This window comes from Vulpes vulpes, chromosome 15 (assembly GCF_048418805.1).
Source record: "Vulpes vulpes isolate BD-2025 chromosome 15, VulVul3, whole genome shotgun sequence".
In the NCBI taxonomy this organism is placed as follows: domain Eukaryota; kingdom Metazoa; phylum Chordata; class Mammalia; order Carnivora; family Canidae; genus Vulpes; species Vulpes vulpes.
In genome coordinates this window covers 51,833,722-51,856,494 of record NC_132794.1, presented here as the reverse complement: position 1 = coordinate 51,856,494, position 22,773 = coordinate 51,833,722, and the positions used below count along the sequence as shown (strand labels likewise).

Here is a 22,773-nt window from a genome sequence, read left to right as displayed (position 1 = left end):
TCAGTTAAAACCTGCTTTTTTAAAGTTAAATCTTCTGAGAACCTAAATAATCCTCAAGTTTCTTATGTTCCCCAGGCTAAAGTCAAATTATGAGCCATAGTTACAGTCTTTCTTTCTTTCTTTCTTTCTTTCTTTTTTCTTTTTTTTCTTTTTTTTTTTTTTTTTTGTTTAAAGAGGTGAGAATAGGTGACCATTTTTTTAAGATTTTATTTATTTATTCATGAGAGACGAAAGAGAGGCAGAGACATAGGCAGAAGGAGAAGTCTCCCTGTAGGGAGCATAATGTGGGACTGGATTCCAGGAGCCCCAGAATCACAACCTGCGTAGAAGGCAGATGCTCAACCACTGAGCCACTCTGGTGCCCACTGTGTTTCTTAAAGAGACTGAGGACCCCCATAAGTTTGCTGAAGAATTTAACATAGTTATTTAAACTTACCAACCTGGTTTCTCAGGTTTATATTGTATTAATAAGTTCACACACTTGTTGGTGAGGTTCAGGCCAAACATTGGGTCAAACTAGCCAGAAGGGAATATCCCAAAAGGAATTTACAGAAACAAAGCCCTAATTTTTGGCAAGATGCTAGAAAACGCACCGGAAATCTCTATCAAGCAATAATAGTAGCTTTTCCTGAGCCTGTTGATTGGAATGAAATTCAGGCTAGCACACAAAAGCCTGATGAATCTGCTCATGATTATTACAATCAACTCCAAATTATCTTTTAAGAATATTCTGGTCTTCCTTGAATGTTGAATCCATCTGGTAGCATAGAATTTTATGTTTATTAACAGGCTGAACCTGTGTCTTTCCCTTTTAGTTAAAAGGACTGGGATGGAATGGAAAATTATGTCCACTCTAAATTTAATTAATTAAACCCAGTTAACATGTACCCTACATGAGTCACCTAGAGGAAAGACTGTTAAAATTTTTGATGTTCAATTCCAGTAAATGAAAGCCCCTAAACAAAATCAGAAATCTAGTTTCTGCTATTATTGTAATGGACCAGGACATTGGGGGAAAAAAGATGGTTAGAAATTTAAGCACACCAAGTGCCTTCAGCCTTCTAGTCAACCTTTACAGTGTCCTCCTAATTCCCCATGACAGGACTTCAGGGAACTACAGGAGCTCTTCCCATTCCTCCCTGTTTGTTCCTCAGATAAACCAGATTCCAGGCTGGGAATGAATCCCTCTCCTTCCTTGTTGACCCTGGACCTACACCCTCTGTATTTAACCCCACTGCTGTAAAGCAGTCCCTGCATCAGAGTACTAAGGTTTTTGAACAATAGTGAGGGTCTTTAAAAAGCCTCAACAGATTCCTGTCCCTAAGCCTATTCTATTTTGTCTAGGCCATTTGAGAAATACACACCCTTTTTCGTTAGTTCCTCTGCCCCTATCCATTTATTGTGCCAAGATCTCTTAGTAAACATGCCAGAATTTCTCCCAAAAGGGGGAAGCAATTCTAGAATTTGACAGTAGTAACCAAAATAGCCAACAAAGGGAAATAAGTGACCCTTCAGCATCTTTTCTATGCTCTGATTCTGATGACACTACAGCTGAGTCTGGGGATACTCATCCTTTGTTCCTATTGGTTCAGCTACCATCACCTCTGTGGGCAAAATCCTCAGTAGATATTAGCAGAATTCACAGTACACCTACCAGCAAGATTCAAACAGTTTCCTCAAAATCTCTTCCCATAATAAATTGATGCCCTTCAGGGCACCAAGCCCATAATAGAAGATTGCAAGGCTCAGGGCCTTATTATCTCCTCTACTGACCCCTGGAACACCTCTATTTATAAATAAACACCTATGAGGAAGCCCAATAGCCAAGGATGGTGGTTTGTCCAGGACCCCTAGGCAATAAATAACATTATTATCCCTTAGCACCGTGTTGTTTTTAACCCTCAGATGCTACTGACTTTCCCACTGAAGGCAATTTTTTTCACTATAATTAATATATGTAGTGCATTTTTAATATTCCAGTTGATAATGATAGCCAATATCTTTTTGCTTTCACTTGGGAAGAACGGAAATGCATCTGGACAGTAATGCCTCAGGGATATACAGAGAGTCCTTACTTTTCACAAACCTTAAAAGCTGATTTGGATAGTAAAAGTTTTCTGCAGCCTCTACCTTGTTACAATATGTAGATGATTTCCTTCTCTTCTCCCCTTCTCAAACCTGTTCACAGAAAGATAGCATCCACCTGTTAAAACTTTTGGCCTGAAGGGACATAAAACCTTTTATGAGCAATTTGCTTAAACTCAGGTTCAATATTTAGGGCACTTGATCTCTGAACAAAGACTGGATTTGGACCCAGGTAGATTTCATGGCATCCTGAATTTCCCCAAATCTAAAACTAAGCACCAATTACGAGGCTTTCTTGGACTGACAGGCTACTGTCAAAACTGGATTCCAAACTTTCCTCTTATGACTCAGCCTTTACATGCCTTATTAAAAAACAAAAAACTTAACCCTATTTTTTGGAAAGAGGGGGATGATGTAGCCTGTGAGACTTTTAAGAAAAGCCTAACAAAGCCCCTTGCCCTGAGACATTCTAATTATCAACTTCCCTTTTCCCTCTTTGTATGCAAAGGAAAGGAAATGCCCTTGGAGTACTCACCCAAAAACATGGAAACCATCATCTGTCCATAGGGTACTCTAACCAACAACCAGACCCCCTTGTCCCAGAGCCCTTCCTGCCACTTTTAGTTAGGGCCACTAAAGAAATAATCACAAGGGCCCCTTTAACCATCTTGTACCCCATGCAATAGAAGCCCTCCCAAATTCTCACTGCACTGAACACTTTACAGTCAGTTGCCCCACATTCTAGGAAATCCTTCTTTTAATTCCTCATATAACTCTTTCTCATTGCCACCCTTCTCCCCTCCTTCATAGATGAAACCCCTCATAGCTGATTAAGATTGACAGGTCAACTTTTGACTCCTTATGACAATTTACAGGTAACTCCTCTATCCAACGCAGATTTGTCATGATTTACTGATGGTTCTTAGCATAAAAAATAGTAAGTGTCAGAATGGGTATGCTATTGCAACTCCTCCTGAAGTCATTGGGACAGCACGATTACCTCTGGCTGCTTCAGCCCAATAGACTGAGTTATATGCCCCTACTCGCTTCTACCTTAGCCATGGGTAAAACCCCAAACACTTACATGGATAGTCTGTATACCTTTGAGGTAGCTTGTGACTTGGGAACGTTATGGAAACAAGGTTTCCTTACTTCCAATGGGGATAAGATTAAAAGTGGATCCTGTGTCCAAAATTTATTAAGTCCCATACTTTTGCCAATAGCTCTAGCTACTATTAAGATTCCATGACATTCCAAAGTTGACTTCCTGGAGGCCAAAGGAAACCACCTTACTGATATTTCTGCAAAAACTACTGCTCAGAAGATTGATGGACAGACCTCTGTCATATTCCAAAGGGATGTTCTCCCAAATAACAACTTGGAAAAATTGACCAGAGATGCCTAATAATTGGCCCCAGAAAAGGAGAAACAATATTGGAAATCTAGTAATTGTTGGCTCATAAAAAGAGAGATCTTTGGTTTATCCCAAACAAGCCAGTCCTACCAAAAATTCTAAAAGTTCCACTATGTACAACTGTAAATGCATTAAACCATTGGTCTACTGACAAAATGATAGCATTCATGAACCAGTATTGATGGGGAAAGGTTAATAAGGTGACAAAAAGTGGCTACTTCACTTGCCCCAGCTGTCTGAAGTATATAATCAAGAAAAAAACTGTTAACCTGTCTGTACAAATGGATTTCAACCAACTTCCCCCTCTCATAGATAAACATGTTTTAGTCATGGTCTGTATGTTTTCTCACTGGACCAAAGCTTTCTCTTGTAGACAGGCCACTGCTGCTTCTATTAGAAAAGATTATCCCTACCTGGGGAACCCATCTCAGACTTCATAGTAATTGGGGAACCCATTTTATTAGTCAGGTGCTTTTGACAATTTTGTGCTATTTGGTCAGTTTTATGACACTTTCATTGTGCATATCATCCTCAATCCTCAGGGTTAGTCAAACACAATGGTGGCACTACTGAGACTCAACTGACAAAATTTGTGACACTCTCCAAATACTTTGGCCCCACATTGTTGGTTCTTCTAAATCTCAGATCCACCCTCTTGGGAACTCAAAGACTCACCCTTTGAGACAGTCATAGAATATCTAATGCATTTATATGGCCTCCTCTGACCCCCAGTTGATAAAAGGAGATATACTGCAATAACATAAAGGTCTAATAGTTTTTATTAAAAATAGCCATGATTTGGTAGAACAATCTTTTTACAGTGCATTCCCAGGAGACAATTGCCTTAAGCATCTCACCTTACAACCTGGAGATTTCATCTGTTGGAAAGGACACCTCTAGAATGACCTCACTGGAATGACCCTTATCAAGAACTGCAAACCAACCCGTGTTGCCCCCAAACTCCAGGAAATAGACTCTTAGATTCATGTGACACATCTAAAGAAGACACCATACCCTGACTGAACCTGCACACAATCTGGTGACCTGAAAGTAAAGATTTCCCAGAATTGAAACAATGACATCTGGTGAGACAGCTTTCCCAAGATGTCTGGACCAGACTTGTGTATCTTTTTCTCACTGTTGCTTTTTCTCTCTTCTATGAGAAAACAATGCCCCTGTCTGCATTTCTCAAGCCCTTGCAAAAGGGGGAAACTTCCTCTTCTTTTGATTTTGAACTTTCAGAAACAGGTCTCATTACAATTCCAGGACAAGTCAATTTTCACTTGTTTTTTCTAAAGCATTAGAAGGTTCAGTATTCATAAAAGTCCTTTTTTTTTCAAAAATTTAAACTATTAGCTGATACTGGATTCTTATTCAAATTCATGATCTCTGAATTTACAACTTTACAGATTATATTATTGGATAACATTTGTTTTCAAAACAATTCTTTTGAGATCACAATATTTTTCTTTACTACATCTGTTAGAAGTTTTGCTATTCTTGCAAAAAGTTTATTAACTATTGCTTCATGTTTATATTTGCACTGTAACTTCCCAAATGTGTCTGGTTATTTCATTCAGTGCACTCTCGCAGTATTCCACTACTTTGCTTCGCAGCCACTTTAAGAGGGTTTGCAAGTGGCATACCTGACCCCAAGTTTGCCTTTACAAGAAGAAATCTTTCTTCCCTAAGTCCAATAGGTATTTTCAGTGGGCTACTTTCAGATGTAGGGTCCTGGCTCAGAACCAACATACAGTTTAGAATTGTCCTGTTACTTTCAACTCTGTACTTGTCCATCGATCTCTTGTAAAATGGATGTACCCAACAAGGTGATGTTGGCTAGACACTCAAAACCTCTAGAAGATGTAGACTTCAAATGGGAAGTGCCTGAGAGTCCTCTCTCTTAGCCTTCCTTGTTAGTCTAATGTGCCCTGAAGTGGTTTCCAATGACTATCAATGAGGACATAACAACGAGAAAAGGTCCTTTCTGACACTAAACCACTAAATATAAAAAACCTGACTATTGATCAGCAGTGCTTTCAAAGGAAGATCTTGATGTAAAGGGGAAAATGCGAAAATTAATAAAAGGCAGCCTCTCTAAACTAGAGTCAGGTAGTTTGGCTCTCATCCTCTACCGCTTGTCTCAATTACAGATCCAACAGGAAGACAGACTTTGTGCACAGACACTGCTTCACAATCCCAGTAAAAAGAAGAAAAGATTTTCTCACGTCCCTGCTATAGCCCGACCAATGAGAGACAGTCACAACTCAGCCAATGAAAAACCACTATACTTCCAGCTCCCAGTGTACTCCAATGGACTTTCACTTTTTTGGGGGTGGGGGGAGATTTTCTCTTTATTACAGCCTTCCCAGCTTCCCATTTTCCTTTATAGAGAGTTCTTCCAGGATCCCTGGATGGCACAGCGGTTTGGCGTTTGCCTTTGGCCCGGGTGTGATCCTGCAGACATGGGATCGAATCCTGCGTTGGGCTCCTGGTGCATGGAGCCTGCTTCTGCCTATGTCTCTGCCTCTCTCTGTGTGACTATCGTAAATAAATAAAAACTTTTAAAAAAATGGAGGGTTCTTCCCCTTCATTGTCTGGACTTGCCAATCATTTTTTCAGTAGCTTACTGGTCCCAGATTGAAATTCACTGCTGTTCCCAAATAAACTTCTCTTTCGCTGGTAAAAAAAAAATAAAAATAAAAATGAAAGTTTTGTCTTCAAGGTTAATAGGTGTGACTTTGGGTAAATTATTTAACTTTCTCTAACTCAGTTTGCTCATGGTAAAATGTGGGAAAGAACTGGCAATTTGTTGGTGGAGTGTTAAATTAGATTGAAATAGCTAAGATGCTTGTCATGATACAAGCCAAAACACTGTATCTGTATTTATATTTTACAATTACATAAACATAAATTATATTATAATTATATTTTATTATAATTATCATGACTGGCTCATAAAGAAAAATCCGTTTAGTTTGTTTAACTGATGTAATTAAACTTTGGGAACACAACAGACGGACAATAATTTCTCTACTCAGGTGAGCATCTTATCTGTTCTTTCAAGGACCAAAGAGTTAATCTGAAACATTCGGGGTTATTTTCAGGAGCTTCCAAGGGCTAAGGAGTGTAGGACCCCATTAAGAGTTTCCCCTGTTATTCAAAAGTAGAGCATTCTTATGAAACCTTTTGTAAGCCGAAATGCCATAAAGTGAAGAAACAATTACCATTAGTTTATATGGGAAATAGTTCAAGCATTCCCAGATCCAAAAAATAACTTCTCATAGACTTTTCTGATACCTTAGAACACACCTTGCTAATGGATGTACAAAGTAGGGATAAAGCACAGATGCTCCCAGACAATTCAAAGCTATGACGGCTTGATGCTAAGATGTTGACCTTAGAAAAAGCAGAGTATACCATACAGAGTTTTGTTTTTTCTAAACTAGAATTCCCCCTCCCTTAGTATAGGTCACCTTGATAACCTTTATATGTATCTAAATTCTGTATGTCCTCTCTTCTTTTTGTCATCCAACTCCCAGATGCATATTTTATGTTTTCTCAGGCAACTTAATATAATTTCACTCAGCACTTAATAATTAATTTTTTCTCTTAATCTTTATATGTAATACTTAGAATATATCTCCAAGTCTTCCACATTATTTTTATTTTATAGCAAGGAACCTTCTGATAATGAATGTACGAGCTATGCTTATAGCAGTGCCCAGCACAACGTCTTCAATGAATGTTGGCATTAGTGTGGCTGAGCCAACAATAGCTAGCTAATATTTATTGAGAACTAATTCTGTGCCAGGCACTGTTAGCCAAAGGCTTTTTTGTTGGGCTGGATTATCCAGGATCAATGTATTTACCAGGACATCTTTAAACCATTTAATTGGTATTCAAATTGACGGTCCAGATTCTTTCTTCTTCACAAAAACAGGTGTGGGACCATGCACAGGACGCAGAGATGTTCCTGTAGAGGAAATACTTTAGAAAAGCTCCTGCAATCTCATTATTCCCAGCAGTCTCACACATAAAATTTTTGATAGCTGACAATTTAACACATCCAACCAGAAACAAATCATCATCATTAAGCATCACTGATAGGCCATCCACTAAGCAGATGTGTGAGAATTTGTGTTGTAATTACCTATGGAAGAGTTGCCAGCAGCTATTGCCCCAGAAAATTTTTTCAAGCACACTGGAGTATTTTATATCTATTGTCTAATATGCCAGGAATCAAAGGTACTTTAGCAGCAGTATTAGCAATCCAACTATCTGTAATAACCTCGTTGGTGCCCTGAGTCTCAAATCAGTACCTTTCCCAATTACCCTTAAGTCCTAAAATTTCACTGTTCATTGTTGGTTGCAACCATATTTCTGATCCACCAAAACTTGAGAGTGGATATTAAATAGCCCACCTCCCTGCCTCTATTGGTAGCACAGCTCCCCATTAAGAATAGCAATAAAAGCCCTGTACTTGTACTGCCCATGTGTGCAGAATCCTTCATACTGAAATCTTGGAATGGAATATACTATATTAATTCATCCAATGGCAAATACACAAATCCCTCTCAACATTTCCTGCATTTCCATTATTCCCCATAACACTAGCTGGGCACTGATTAGGGGTGAAGTGTTGAATTGCTGGACTTTTCCCTGCACCCAATCATTTGTACCCTACTTATTCTTGGTCCCACTCTCTCATGCTCAGAAGATGATCTCAATTCCTATTTCACTGAATAGAGCTACTTTAAAAAAAAATTGCTCCAATTTTATCAAGATATAATTGACAGTTAACATTGTATTAGTTTTAGGTACGCAACATGATGATTTAATATATGCATATACTGCAAAAGGATGACCCAGTTAGTTTAGTAAATATCCATCAACTCACACAGTTATAAATTTTTTCTTGTGATGAGAACTTTTAAGATCTACTCTCTTAGCAACTTTCAAATACATAATACAATGTTATTAACTATAGTCACCATGCTGTATATTATATCGCCAGAATATATTTATCTCATAACTGGAAATTTGTACTTTTTGACCACCTTCAGCCATTTCACCCATCAATCCGTTCTCCGCTTCTCTGAATTGGGTATTTTAGATTCAACATAAAAGTGAGCTCATGCAGTATTTATCTGATTTATTTCACCTTAGCATAATGCCCTCAAGATCCATCCACATTGTCCCAAATGATAAGATTTCATTCTTTTTTTATGGTATAGAAGAACTCATCCTTTTTTACATGATGATATATCTAATATATATATCACCTATCCATTAATCCATCAATGGACACTTAGGTGGTTTCTGTATCTTGGTTACGTGATGGTTACCTGATACCAAGAGGAGCCTGATGTGGGCTCCCACTTGATCCCAGGACCCCCAGGATCATGACCTGAGCCAAAGGCAGATGCTCAACCACTGACCCACCCAGGTGCCCCTTTTTGGTCTTTTCAATAATAGCCATTCTACCAGGTGTGAGGTGATACCTCATCGTGGTTTTGAATTGCATCTCCCTGATGATTAGGAATGCTAAGCACCTTTTGATGTACTTGTTGACCATTTGTATGTCTGAGTAGAGCTAATTTAATTCCTCCTCCCATCTACCCTCATTTCTCTGTACCCCACCATCTGTGGAATTACTTTCCCATATGGGTTTTTCCCAAGATGCTTGTGCCCTACCACAACCCCAGAAGGATGAGTTACAGAGCAACTGCCATGTTGATATTGCAAAAAGAAAGTGTTGAAGGCAAGGAGCGCAACCTTCTAGTCAGAAAATAAAGGGCATCTCATACCTATCCTGCCTTTTTCATCTTGCCAAAATGTCCCTGCTACTACTGTGGGAGATCCTCCAATATGGCAACCCAGCCCTGCCTCAGGAATTTGTAATAGATAAACATTATTTTTGTGATGTTCGACATTTGTCTATCAGGTAGACATTCTGGGTCTATTACAAAGCTATTTGGCTTTTTTTCTTTGTTATTGCTAAGGATTTTATTGTCTTGGCTTGTGCTAATTTAAATTTTCCTTTCCTTTCTTCTTCCTTCATTATCAATCCCTTTCTGTTCAAGCTTTTTTATTTTCTTTTTAAAATATTTTCCCTTAATCCTCTTTGTTAAAGTACTAATACTGAAAAGCATTCTGAATTCCTTATCTTGTACTTAAGCTTCAAACCCATCAACTTTTATGTTTTTCACATTTTTATAGCATGTTTTTCCATTTATAATCCGTTATTCTCTCAATGTTTTATCTTTTACTTTGATGCATTTACTCTTTCACCTTGTTGACCTTGTTGGTTTAAGTTATTGTATCTTTTATCTTAAATCTTCTTTATCTCATCGTTACTTTTTAATTCTTCATTTTTATTTTTTAAATTTTATTCATAGTCTGCTAACTTTATTTTTTAACTTCAACCTGACTTTGGCTTCTTTGTGTGTGTGCACACTCCGCTCAATTTCTTTCAATGATTCTGTCTGTTCTTCTATTTCCTTTATCTTAAATTTACTTAATTCATCTCTCATGACTATTTTAAGTCTTGAGCTTTTATCTGTATTGGCTTTATTCTCTTATTAAAACATTTATTCTATTCTTTTTCTCTCAACTTTCTCTTACCAAGTCTCAATGTTTTTATTTTAATGTTCTCTTAGCCTTCTACTCTGCTTTTATCATTTTCCTTAAGTTTTCTCTCCTTTCTTTCTTCTCTTACATTTTAATTTATTTTATGACTTGGTTTAAAATCACCAGCAGGAGCAGTAGTGAGAGAAAAACCCCACCTCCCTCAGGCAGGAATTGGAAAGCTTCTCCCCCAGGGAATCCTCCCTGCCACTGCCCCCCAGACCCCTTATCTCATGGATCCCCCATCCCCTTTAAGGAGCCTTGAGAGACCATCCTCTAACTCTCTCCAAGACTAACATTTTCTTTTTGTTTTTTAAGATTTTATTTATTTATGCACGAGAGACACAGAGAGAGAGGCAGAGACACAGGCAGAGAGAGAAGCAGGCTCCATGCAGGGAGCCCAATGCGGGACTCGATCCGGGAACTCCAGGATCATGCCCTGGGTGGAAGGCAGGCGCTAAACTGCTGAGCCACCTAGGGATCCCCCAGACTAACGCCTTCTGAATGATTGGGGGTAGGGAGGTAGGCATGATGAGTTTACTCAAGGGCATTGCTTCCTGAGATCAAATGTTATCATATATACATATGATAGCCAACACAATGAAGGAAATGTGAGCAGTTCATACGAGAGAGAGAGAGAGAGAGAGAGAGAGAGAGAGAGAGAGAAAGAGAGAAACATTTTTGACATCAAATGTTATATATTATATTAAATGTTATCATTTATATATGATATTATGTAATTTATATATATCATTTATATGATATGTTATGTCATTTGTATGTCATTTTATATATTTATATATCATTTATATATTATTTATATATTATATATGTTACCATATATAAATGTTATCATATATTTGTGATATATATATCACATATATTTGATATATTCATTGAAAGTGTCATCACAGATCTGCAGAATCAACCCTACATCTGCTCAGACATAGGCCACAGAGGTGTTCACCGGTGCCCCACCGGGACCCTCCCTACCCCCCCACGCAGGTCACCTCGGACCTCTCGCTCTAGCCCACTATTTCTGCAGATAGACTCAGTGCGGGATGGTGGTTGGCAATCCATGGCCCAAGGAAGGTGGTCCTTAGCTCCACTGGGTCCTGGCGGCCCCCTCTGCCGCTTCAGCCTTCTCTGAGATGGGCCCACCTCAAGTGGTTGGGTGTGGTGGGTGGGAGCGGGGGGAGGGGGGGGGGAACAGGGGTCCAGGGAGGGTGGGAGTGCAGCATCGCTGGCCCCTGCCCCAAATGCTGCTTGCAGCACCCCACTCCCCCTAATAGCCATACTTAGCCTCAGCAGGAGCCTGGCCTGTAACTTAAAAAGTGCAACCTCATGCTGCACCCTTAGCTCCAGGAACTCTCCATGGACCTTTTTTTTTTTTAAAGATTTATTTTTATTTATTTATGATAGACAACAGAGAGAGAGAGAGAGAGGCAGAGACACAGGCAGAGGGAGAAGCAGGCTCCATGCCGGGAGCCCGACGTGGGACTCGACCCCAGGACTCCAGGATTGTGCCCTGGGCCAAAGGCAGGCACTAAACCACTGAGCCACCCAGAGATCCCCTCCATGGACCTTATCTTTATACAAGATTAATAAAGATGTTTGAAATATATATATGTATGTATATATGTATTTGAAAATTTCAGTTATTTATTCATGAGAGGCAGGCTCCCTGCAGGGAGCCCGATGGCGGACTCGATCCCAGGACCCGGGAATCATGACCTGAGCCAAAGGCAGATGCTCAACCACTGAGCCACCCAGGTGCCCCCCACATATATATATATATATATATATATATATATATATATATATATATATATATATATTTTTTTTTTTTTTTTTTTTTTTTTTAAATCCATGTTGAGGCTGTCTCAAGCCTCAGCCTATGTTGAGGCATTTTGAGAGAAACAGCCCTATGAAAACAGACACTGGGGGTTGCTAAAGATGGAGAGGATCCTTTTCCTGAGCTCAACATCAAGAATAGGAATAGTGACACTGGTTCCCCTCTCTCTCATATGAACTGCTCACATTGCCCTCATTGGGTTGGCTACTAGAAGTCTTAATGCCAAATGTATGGCCTACCCCAGGCAAGTTCCCAGAACCCAAGGGCAGGCCTTGTGCACACTTACCTCCCACCAATTTCATCCTCCCTTTCGCTCAGCTACAATTTTTTTTTAAAGATTTTATTTATTTGAGAGAGATAACACAAGCGGCGGCGGGGGGGGGGGGGGGGAAGCAGACTCCTTGCTGAGCAGGGAGCCTGACGTGGGGCTCGATTCCAGGACCCTGGGATCATAACCTGAGCCGATGGCAGACACTTCACTGGGTGAGCCACCCAGGCGCCCCTCAGCTACAGTTTTCTAATCTACTTGTTTTACTCACTTTTGTGCTTTATATGTATTTGAAAGCATCATAAATCCTTTCTAAAACCAAACCACTTTGAGTTAGTACCTGAGTGACCTCAGGCAAGATCTTTGTTCTCTCTGTACTTCATCTTCCTCATCTGCAAAATGGAAATAACTGATAGGTGATTGTGAGAATTAAATGGAGATAATGGACAGGCCTACTTAGCACAGTGCCTCACGTACACTAAGTGCTTAACAAATTGTAGCTAAAATCAAGAGAGAAGCCAGAGAAAGGACTGGAATAACAAGCTAAATAAAGTGCTATACAAATGGGTTACAACAGACTGTATTTTCTAAAATTGGCAACATTTTCCATTCCACCTGCTCTTCTGTAGTGTGAACTTGCTCCATCATGGGGTGGAGCCTGTGTCCCCAACACCTTGAATCTGGGCTGGCCCTGTGATTACTGTGACCAATAAAATACAGCAGAAGTCATTGTGCCCATTCCAGGCACAGCCCTTAACTTTCCCAGAAACTCTGTTTCTTGTCTTTAGGGGACCAGCCACCATTAAAAAGTGCTACTACCCTGAGATCAACAAACTCCAAGAATCCCAAGACATGTGGAGGGGCCTGTAGGATGAAGCCATGTGGAGAAAGAGAGGCGAGGGAGCCCCTAAGACACCAGATATGAGAGGAAGATGCCATGTTAGGAACAGATCCTCCCAGCCCCCAGCCACCCAGCTGATACTCAGCTGAGACCTTCTGGAACACCTGACCCAAAAAACTGTGAGCAAAAGGGAAGAGCTGCTTTAGGTCACTAAGTTTTAAGGTGATTTGTTCTACAGTAATAGATAACTGAAATGGAAATGGAAGTTCTTTGTAAAACATATAGAAACTTATTGGGTCCTCAAACCAACACTTTACAGGGGAGGAAAATCAAATTAAACATACTGTTTTAGTTGTATGCTAAAAGTCCACTTCCCAGTGGACAAAGGCCATGTCTAACACTTCCACAGAATGTCCTGATAATTCCTAAATTCCAAGTTGGGCATTTTGGTATAAAGGCCATATGTCCGATATGCAGGATATTTATTCATTCATTCAACAGATAAGTGTTTAGTACTTAGTATGTGTCCAGCATTGTACCAGATGTTGGAGATATAGCAATGAACATGTCAGATCAAGTCCCTGCTCTCAGGGAGCTGGTACAGATACTTCCCTACGCTGATTACTCTTCATCCCATCCACCAGATCCATTCTGCCTTCTCTGTACCCTGGAGGCCAAGCTCTATGGTCTGCATTACCTGAGCTTCTCCTCACCCTCTGGCTTTCTCATTAAACTGCAAAGAATTTACTGAGGGGTCTGTTCAGTACATAGGGCTCAGACATTAGAAGGCACTGAAAGATCAAATGGCAGAAGGAGAGAAGGGTCAGGATATTTGCTCCCCCAGTTCCCTCTCTGCTCCATCTCCCTTGGTTCTGTCCCTCAGCCTAAGGCCCAAGGCCCAGTTCATATAGAAGGGGCCTCTTCCAGGTCTCCAGATCCCCAGAATCCTTAAACACTGTACCTTCTGTTTGCATTCAGGCCAGAAGATGAGAATTTATTTTCACTTGTACTAATACCTGGGTGCTTCACCATTGCTCTTAGGGTTCCTTGATCCTGCCCTGAACCCTGTCAGAGCCCCTTCAGTACATTCTCTAGTTTTACCACATTGGGTATGCAGCCTGTTACCAGCCAGGATCTTGACCTGGTCTCATTTCAAACTCAACAGGATCTTTACATAGAACACATTTCAAACTTGAATTTATTTATTTATTTATTTATTTATTTATTTATTTATTTATTTATTTATTTTAAAGATTTTATTTATTTATTCGTGACAGAGAGAGAGAGAGGCAGAAGGACAAGCAGGCTCCGTGCAGGGAGCCTCACATGGGACTCGATCCTGGGTCTCCAGGATCATGTCCTGGGCTGAAGGTGGCACTAAACTACTGGGCCACCGGGGCTGCCTTCAAACTTGAATTTAAATCAGGATGGCCATTGTGGGCTTCCAGAAGTATTGACCACTCTGGTACCAACTTTATACAACTCTAAAATCCAGCATTCAAAGACATCAATGATGAATTCCAATCATTATCGATCATGCATAAAGATAAAAGAGGTCTCATTTCATGCACTAACATCAATTAGTCGGAAGAGGCTGCATAGAACACTGTGTTGAGAACTGCAGGACCATATCAGGGTTCTGCAATGATTAGCTCTGTGATCAATTAGCAATGTCTGCTGTAAGCACAGGATGGGAAGTGACAGTATGTGAAACCCAGAGTTCAGGCCATGATTCTAGTATCACTACTGTACCACTATATGCCATTGGTATCTTCCATAAATACCCTTTTAAACATAATACATAAAGACCCACAATAAGTAAAGCTTCTACTTTGTACATGTCTATTTCCATGAGTCAGAGATTGTTTTTTGTCACTAGAAGATCAAGGAAGTGAGCAGAACTGAACCCCATGACCTTGTAGTGCTCTGCCTGAATCAAACAAAACTTCAAGGTACAAAGACTGTATATCCTCATGAAATCGGTATTTATTTGACTGTTGGGAACTATCACAGTGATTTTTAAAAAATTTCTTTAGCAATAAAACTCTTCATTTAAATTAAGCCTCAACAGAACCCTGAAGAGATAAAGGTAGAGTTGCTCTCATTAAAGACAGAAAAGCCAGAGGCTTCCCTTGTCTGTGACACCCATCGGAAGCATCTGAGCAAATCTCTGAGACCTGGAGGGCACAGCTTGAACACTAAGAGGAACCCTCTTAGGTCCACTGAGGGCCTATGTAATTGTAGCAGTAGAATATTTTGATGTATTAACCAATTCTTTTCACCTCCAATTCCCAGTTACCCTGTGAGCCAGCCCCAGTCATGCATTCAGACATGAAACATGGCTTGCCTTAAGGAGGATTCATCCCATGGAACTGCAGATATAAAAGGTCAAATGCTTAGCATTTGTTTTCAAAAGGCAAGGTCCAAGTTGAATCAGTCTTCCTGATTAATATTAAGCTATCCTACAGCAAAAACCAACCAGAAACATCAGTGACTTAGCACAGGGAAACTTATTTGGGTTGGGTCTTCCTCCTCAATCTTTAGCAACATCATCTAGAACACGTGAAGGTCGGTACCACAAAACAAGAAAGAGAATGGGGTCTCCCTTTTAAAATTTAAAATTCTTCAGCCTGTGTGTCTGCTCAGGCAGCCATAACAAAATACCACAGACTGGGTGGCTCAAACAATAGAAATTAATTTTTCACAGGTCTGGAGGCTAGAAGTCCAAAATCAAGTTGTCAACAGATTTGGCATTTCCTGAGGACTCTCTCCTGGGCTTGTAAATGGCCACCTTCTTCTTGTATCCTCCTTGTGGTCTTCCCTCTATATATGCACATCCGTGCTGTCTCTTCCTCTTCTTATAAGAAGCAGTCGTATTGGATTAGCAGCCCCCTCTTTGATCTCATTTGACCACATTTATCTTTGTAAGGGTCCCATCTCCAAATATAGTCACATTTCTAAGGTCCTGTAGTGTTAAGGCTTCAACATATGAGTGGGGTGGGGGCTAGGGATGGAGTTTAGTCCATACGTCCTGGAACCAGTTAAGTACCATTTCCATTCATATTTTGTTGGCTAGAACAAGTCACATGGCCCTACCTGACCATAAGAGAGACTGGAAAGCTTCATCCTCACATGTGCCCAAGAAGTAAAGAAGAGCCAGATGTGAGTGAGCATTAGCAATCTCTGCCTCACAAGAGTAAGACAAAAAGATTTAGGAAAATATATGATTGGGCACAAACACCCGTAGGGTGAGTCTTCCCCACCCCTCACCCCTAGAGTGAATGATGGGGAAGGAGGAGGGACGGGTGACAAAAGGGAAGTGATGTGGGGAATTGACGAAGGGCCTCCATTGGGACAGACATGTGGATGTGCCCCCACATTCCCCTGCATTCAAGCAATAAACACCAGCACCAGAAAAACAAATGGAAACTGCGTTCACGCTCACAGGTGACCCAGACTCCCATTCTATTCAAGTAGGCCCTCTTGAATAGGGCAGAGCAGCCATGCTAATCATCCTTTCCTCTACCATGGGGATGACCTATTATTGACAGTGGCCAGCATGTTGTCCACTGACCATCCATCCAGAAGGACTGCAGTCCACGTGCCCCAGACTTAGTATCCAACCGCTCCATCATCTGACTACTGTCTCCACACAACTCACACACACACTGAGGCCCTCAAAAAACCCAGACACAGAGGGCTGAGATGCTGATGAGGGCAAGGTGCGGGGGAGCCTTCACCCCCCATTCTCCTCACCTGCGGGACAGAATGACACAGCCCAAGATTTCCCCACTGGCCAGGGCAGAGGTGAATTAACCTCATTTAGTGGCACCAACGCAACGCGTGTCTGTGCAAGGAGCGCCACAGAGCCATCTACTGGTCACAAGTAAAAAGAGAAGTCACCCGAAAACAATAAACAGGAAAAAAAAATTAAAATACTCAAATCCAGCTCTAATACCTTCATTATAGAGACACGATGGGACGTGTCATCTCATTCCCTCCAATGCAAGAAAATAGAAGAGACACTCCAAGTCAGACAAGCCTTTAGTGGATGCGTTTAGGGAATTAGGACTGCAGTACCCTAAATGACCCTAGAAGGTCATCCAGCACACGGTGCTGTGAGCTTTCCAATGCTCTCAGTCCTACATGTTCAGATTCCCCAAAAATAAGACAGGGATTCATCTTCCGAAGCCTGAAACCTGCAAGTGTAATTAAGGAAACTGAGATCCTGCAGCTCGGCTGACAAACGACCCACTGGGCACCCCGCTACTAGGTGCTCCGCGTGCACAATCACACAGCCATGGAGCACGCACAACGTCTGAGACGGAGTTTCCTGGGCGCCAAGGGTTTTAGCAACAACAAAAAGCTCCCAGGCTTGGGGGCAGGGTAGGGGCAGTAAAAGGCCTCGCCTCAGGCGGATGCCCCCTTTGCAGGGCAACACCGGCTTCCGAGACGGGGCTGTGTCGCCTCGAACCCCACGCAGCCGCGCCGCCCCTGGGGAGCTGGGATCTGGCCCGCGCGGGCTCCCGGGGCGCCTCTACCGCGGCCTCCGCCGCCGCGCGCGAAACCCCGACAGGCTGCGAGGCGGAGGCGCTCCGGGAAGCCCCTCGGGTCAGCCGGGCCTATGGGCGCAGCTGCGGAGCCCAGCGCGGGGCACGCTCCGGCCTGCGGTGGGCGCCGCGTTGGAGCACGTACCGGCTGACCTTCCGTTTTGGGTCGGAAATCGGCTAATCTGTTTCTCAGACTTGCTCCGCAGACGCTGAGCTGCTAGAAGCAGTTTAACTAAAAAGACGCCAGACGCCGTCCGCGAACGAAGGGCCGGGAGACGCGCTGCCCGCCCAGCATCGAGTGCACAGCGCCCCCTGCAGCACGATGGGTGCCGCTCATCCGAGCCCTCCACAGCCGCGGGGAAGGCAGAAACATCCCCCCACTTTAGGGGTTCAGGGCGCAAAGTAACCCAAACTTTACACTTGGCAGATATGGGACGCCCGGGTGGTGCAGCGGTTGAGCATCTGCCTCTGGCCCAGGGCGTGATCCCGGAGTCCTGGGATCAAGTCCCACGTCGGGCTCCCTGCAGGGAGCCTGCTTCTCCCTCTGCCTGTGTGTGTCTCTGCCCCTCTCTGTGTGTGTCTGTCATGAATAAAGAAATAAAATCTTTAAAAATTTTTTTAAAATAAATTTGGCAGATACTATGTTTACTCAAAGATGGAAAAAATAGAAAACTCCAATAACGTGGAGGAGTTTGGGCTAATTGGTTATAGGCTTGTCTGTTTGTTTTCTTGCTTACTTTAACAGCAATGAATTCTGACATTGTGATTTTTTTTTTTTTCCCCTAGGATCTGTTGCAAAAATTTACCAGGAAGTAAAAATCAATCAGAAATAACCGTCAGGGGGATCCCCGGGTAGCTCAGCGGTTTAGCGCCTGCCTTTGGCCCAGGGCGTGATCCTGGAGGCCCGGGATTGAGTCCCACATCGGGCTCCCTGCATGGGGCCTGCTTCTCCCTCTACCTGTGTCTCTGCCTCTCTGTGTGTGTGTGTGTCTCATGAATAAATATATAAAATCTTGAAAGAGAAAGAAAAGAAAAGAAAAGAAAAGAAAAGAAAAGAAAAGAAAAGAAAAGAAAAGAAAAGAAAAAGAACCGTCCAGGGGCAGCCCAGTTGGCTCAGCGGTTGAGCATCTGCCTTCCGCAGGGGTCGTGATCCTATCATCCTGGGGATCGAGTCCCACGATGGGCTCCCTGCATGGAGCCTGCTTCTCCCTATGCCTCTCTCTCTCCCTCTCCGTGTCTTTCATGAATAAGTGAAATAAAATCTTTTTTTTAAAAAAGAAAGAACCATCAAAAAAAAAAAAAAAAGTCAAGAGCAGCCGACACTGAAATCTGATGTGAAACATTCAATCATCTGCCATCTCTGAAATTTAGAAAATAAAACCCTGGTAGAAGAGACTCCAGAATCTTCAAACCTTACAGAAGCTAGATAGAACTGGATGTGATCACAGCTCAGCATTCTGGAAAGAGCTGCTACAGTCAGCTTCCCACTAACTCCTGAAAGCCTAACCATCTTTCCCCTCTTTTGAGTCCATCTTCACTGATTCTTTTCTTTATGTTTTAATTCAAACTGATTAAGCATCTACTATGTGATATAGGGAGATAAGATAGAAGAGGGAAAAAGAAATATAATGATGAGATTAGCTCTTAACCTCAAAAACTTGTGCCATTTATACTGCCTACCCTAATTTTATCACTTTAACATAATGTGCTCTTATATACAGATCCACGTTTTCTACCAAGTTTTATTTGCTCAGAGGAGGAAAAGTCACTGGGCAATCAAGAAAATTTCATGCAGAGGGGAAAAAAATCTCACTTCTTCAAATTCAAGCTCAAATGTCAAGAGGAGACAGCATGTGAAACATAAGGAATGACACACAAGCAAAGCCATGGAGGTGCTAGATGTGCCCTACATAAAATAGCACTCACAACTGCACACATACAGGCAGAGACAGACACATCTTCATTTACACAAAATCCACTCAATCTCCTTATTCTGCTTTGTTCTCTCTCACAACATTTATTATCACCTGATTTATATGTATTCCTGTGATTACATTCTGTCTCCATGACAAGCTATACAACAGTAAGAACTTTGTTTCATTCGCTTCTGTATTCTGAGTGCCAAATCTGGCACATTGTAGCTTCTAGATAAATATGGAAGGAAGGGAGGGACAGAGGGAGGGAGGGAAGAATAGGAGGAGGGGAGGTGCTTAGGCCACCCACTGAGAAGCAAATGAGGAAGATTATGGGAAATTAGATACCTGGGATGATGAAGACAGAGTACAGGGTATCTTGAATGCCAGGTGAGAAGCTTGGGTTTTTTTCTGCTTCTTCTAAGCTGCCAGTTTGTACAAAAGATAATGACAGTAGGCTAAGCTAAGATTTTAAAAGATTGATCTGGTGAAAGTATAGGATGAATTTGAGGAGAGACAGATTAGAGGTGAAAGGAGCAGTTACTGTGAAATAAATAATAATAACAATGGATTTATTCAATGGTTGTTGAATAAAATAGAAATCTATAAGACCTTAAAGATATAAATAAATAAATGAGTCCGAGTCCAAGTCCAGGATGAATTTGGAATATTTCTGGGTCAGAAAGTAAGGAAGTGCTCAGAGGTTAATGAAAATATGTCAAAAGGACTAAGGAGACAGCTTGAAGGGCATCCTACTAGCCAAACTTGGACATCTTAAACTATAAAATAAGTGATAGTGAATGTTGTACAGCCCATTGAATAAAATGAGAGTCCATTAGAGCTTGAAGATAAAAATGGATACATAAATAAGTAGGGAAGAAGGGAAAGCTCTTTCCTACAGTTGAACGCCAACTCATAAATGTAGATGGAATGATGGAAATAGAAAGTCATCATTTGGCAACCATCACGGGGAAGTTACTAATAATTGCTAAGGCAGGTGAGTAGAAATTTAACAAGGAACAGGATATTGGTATAATTTCAGAATATCTCCCTACAAAATATTTACTAATCGCAATGAGGGGGGAAGGGTGGCTTTATTGGTGGAGAGACAGAAACCAACTTGACAAGGTGGTCAGGATTAATACCACCAGATGTTAATGGAAAGAGTTACCATCATCCTCCTGCTGGTATGAAGCACCAAGAGCCTAGCAACCTCTCTGTACAACTCTTGCCAAGAATGTATGGCACGAGTCTGGTCATAAAAGCACATCAACCAGACCTGGACTGAAGGTCAGGTTTCAGAAGGGAAAGTCACTACTCTGGAAATCTTTCTAAGTCATGCAAGAAAGAAATACCGAGGAACCATTCTAGACCAAAGGAGATTCAAGAGACATGACAACTAAATACAGTGTGACCCAGGGCTGGATCCTAGACCAGAAAGATAAACTGTCCCATGGCTGGGACAGTTGGGGAAAGTTGGATGCAAATGTATTAATGTTGTTTTGTTTTTCATTTGAGGACTGTAAGATGGTTATTAAGGAAAGTATTAAGGAAAGTTATCAAGGAAAGGAAAGTGAGGGAAGATCCACTGTGGTATTTAGAGGTGTTGAGGTTTCATATCTGCAGCTTGCTCTTAAATAGTTCAGAAAAAAAAAAAGAGTAATAGCAATAATTCTATATAATAACAAGGTTTTATGTTTAATTATAATAAGATGGTATATAGAAAGCCCCTGGCACGTGGTAGATTCTCCCTACAAAGTTTGTTGTCTCCCCCAAGAAAAAGGGAGAAAATATTAAGGCTGTGTCTACACACTCTGTCCAAAATAAAGGTATCACATAAAGTCTCTCTTCAACTTACGAGGAAGCCCACCCAAAGACAGCAGTGCTAATAACAGGTATTGAGCAACATGAAGTATAATGATAGTTCTTTTTGGATTACGAAGCACTTTTGAGTCCATTATCTCATTTTATCCTCGCGTTACCCCAGGGAGACAAGCAATTATCATTATTGTTGCTGGTTTTTTATACTATTATTACAGTTATTATTATGAAGAAATGGCAGTTCAGAGACCTCAGAGTCAGGCTAAATAAATAATAATTAAAATGATGGTTTACCTTTGCTGAGAGAGAAGCATGATTATACTCATAACTTGCATGCACTCACATATACAACCACAACCTAATATTCTGTAGACCACAGAGGCATCTCTCAGGACCCAAAGGAAAATGGCATGATTGTGTACTCACTCTGGAACTAGTCCAGCCTGACCTTAACATGCCTGTAAATGGGCTCTATGATCCTCAATATATGGTTTCTACCTCTGCACCAGTTAGAAGATGAATAAGTTCTGGGGATCTGGTGTGCAGCATAATGATGATATTTAATAATATTGTATCGTATACGTGAAAGTGGCTAAGAGAGTAGATCTTAAACCACAAAAAAGAAATCGTGATTATGGGACATGATGCAAGTATTAGCTAATGCTAGGATGGTCATCATTTTGCAATCTATAAGTGTATCAAATCAACATTTTGTACATCTTAGACTTACACCATGTTACATGTCAATTTCATCTCCATGAAGCTGGGGGGAAATGTCAATGTTATAAAAGACAAACAAAGGCTAGGGAAATGTTCCAGGTTAAAGAAAGCTAACGGGACATGACAACTACATGTAATCCCTGACACGACACTGGATTCTATACTTGAGGGGAATGTGCTCTGGAGGACATCATTCCATCAACTAATAAAACTGGATTATTAACAGTAGATTAGGTAAAACATTGTATCAGTGAAACTTTGTGAGGTTGATAACTGGACTGTGGTGATGGAAGAGACGACCCCTATTGCAGTATTTAGTAGACCTGGTATTGTAGTTTAGTATTTAGTATAATGCATTATTTAGGGTTAAAGGCCATGATGCATGTAACTTACTGTAAATTATTCAGAAAAAAAGTATATACAGATATAAAATATGTATTCGTATACATATAATATGTATGAATATATGTACATACGTATATAAGTGTATGTACGTGTATATAAATGTGTCCATACAAATATTCCATATATTTACAGAGAGAGGGAGAAAGACAACACAAATGATTAAAGAGGAGCAAAATGTCCTAATAGGTAAACCCGACTAAAGGGTATTTAGGTGCTACTTGCACTACTTTACGTTGGCAACATTTTGTTAAGTTTGAAATTATTTCCAAAT

The 22,773-nt window shown here is 41.1% G+C and overlaps 1 long non-coding RNA gene across 5 annotated transcripts in view; it reads right to left on the bottom strand.

The window, feature by feature from the left end:
- LOC112920035 (uncharacterized) overlaps nt 1–17,956 on the bottom strand; it is a 235,764-nt gene extending 217,808 nt beyond the window's left edge. For 2 of the 5 annotated variants that reach the window (XR_011997375.1, XR_011997377.1), the window contains exon 1: nt 17,789–17,947. This is a non-coding gene — a long non-coding RNA (uncharacterized lncRNA). Of the gene's footprint in view, nt 1–17,788 lie in introns of all 5 variants that reach the window. The other 3 variants (XR_011997376.1, XR_011997374.1, XR_011997373.1) reach the window with 3 other exon arrangements.
- Nucleotides 17,957–22,773: the final 4,817 nt, after the last annotated feature.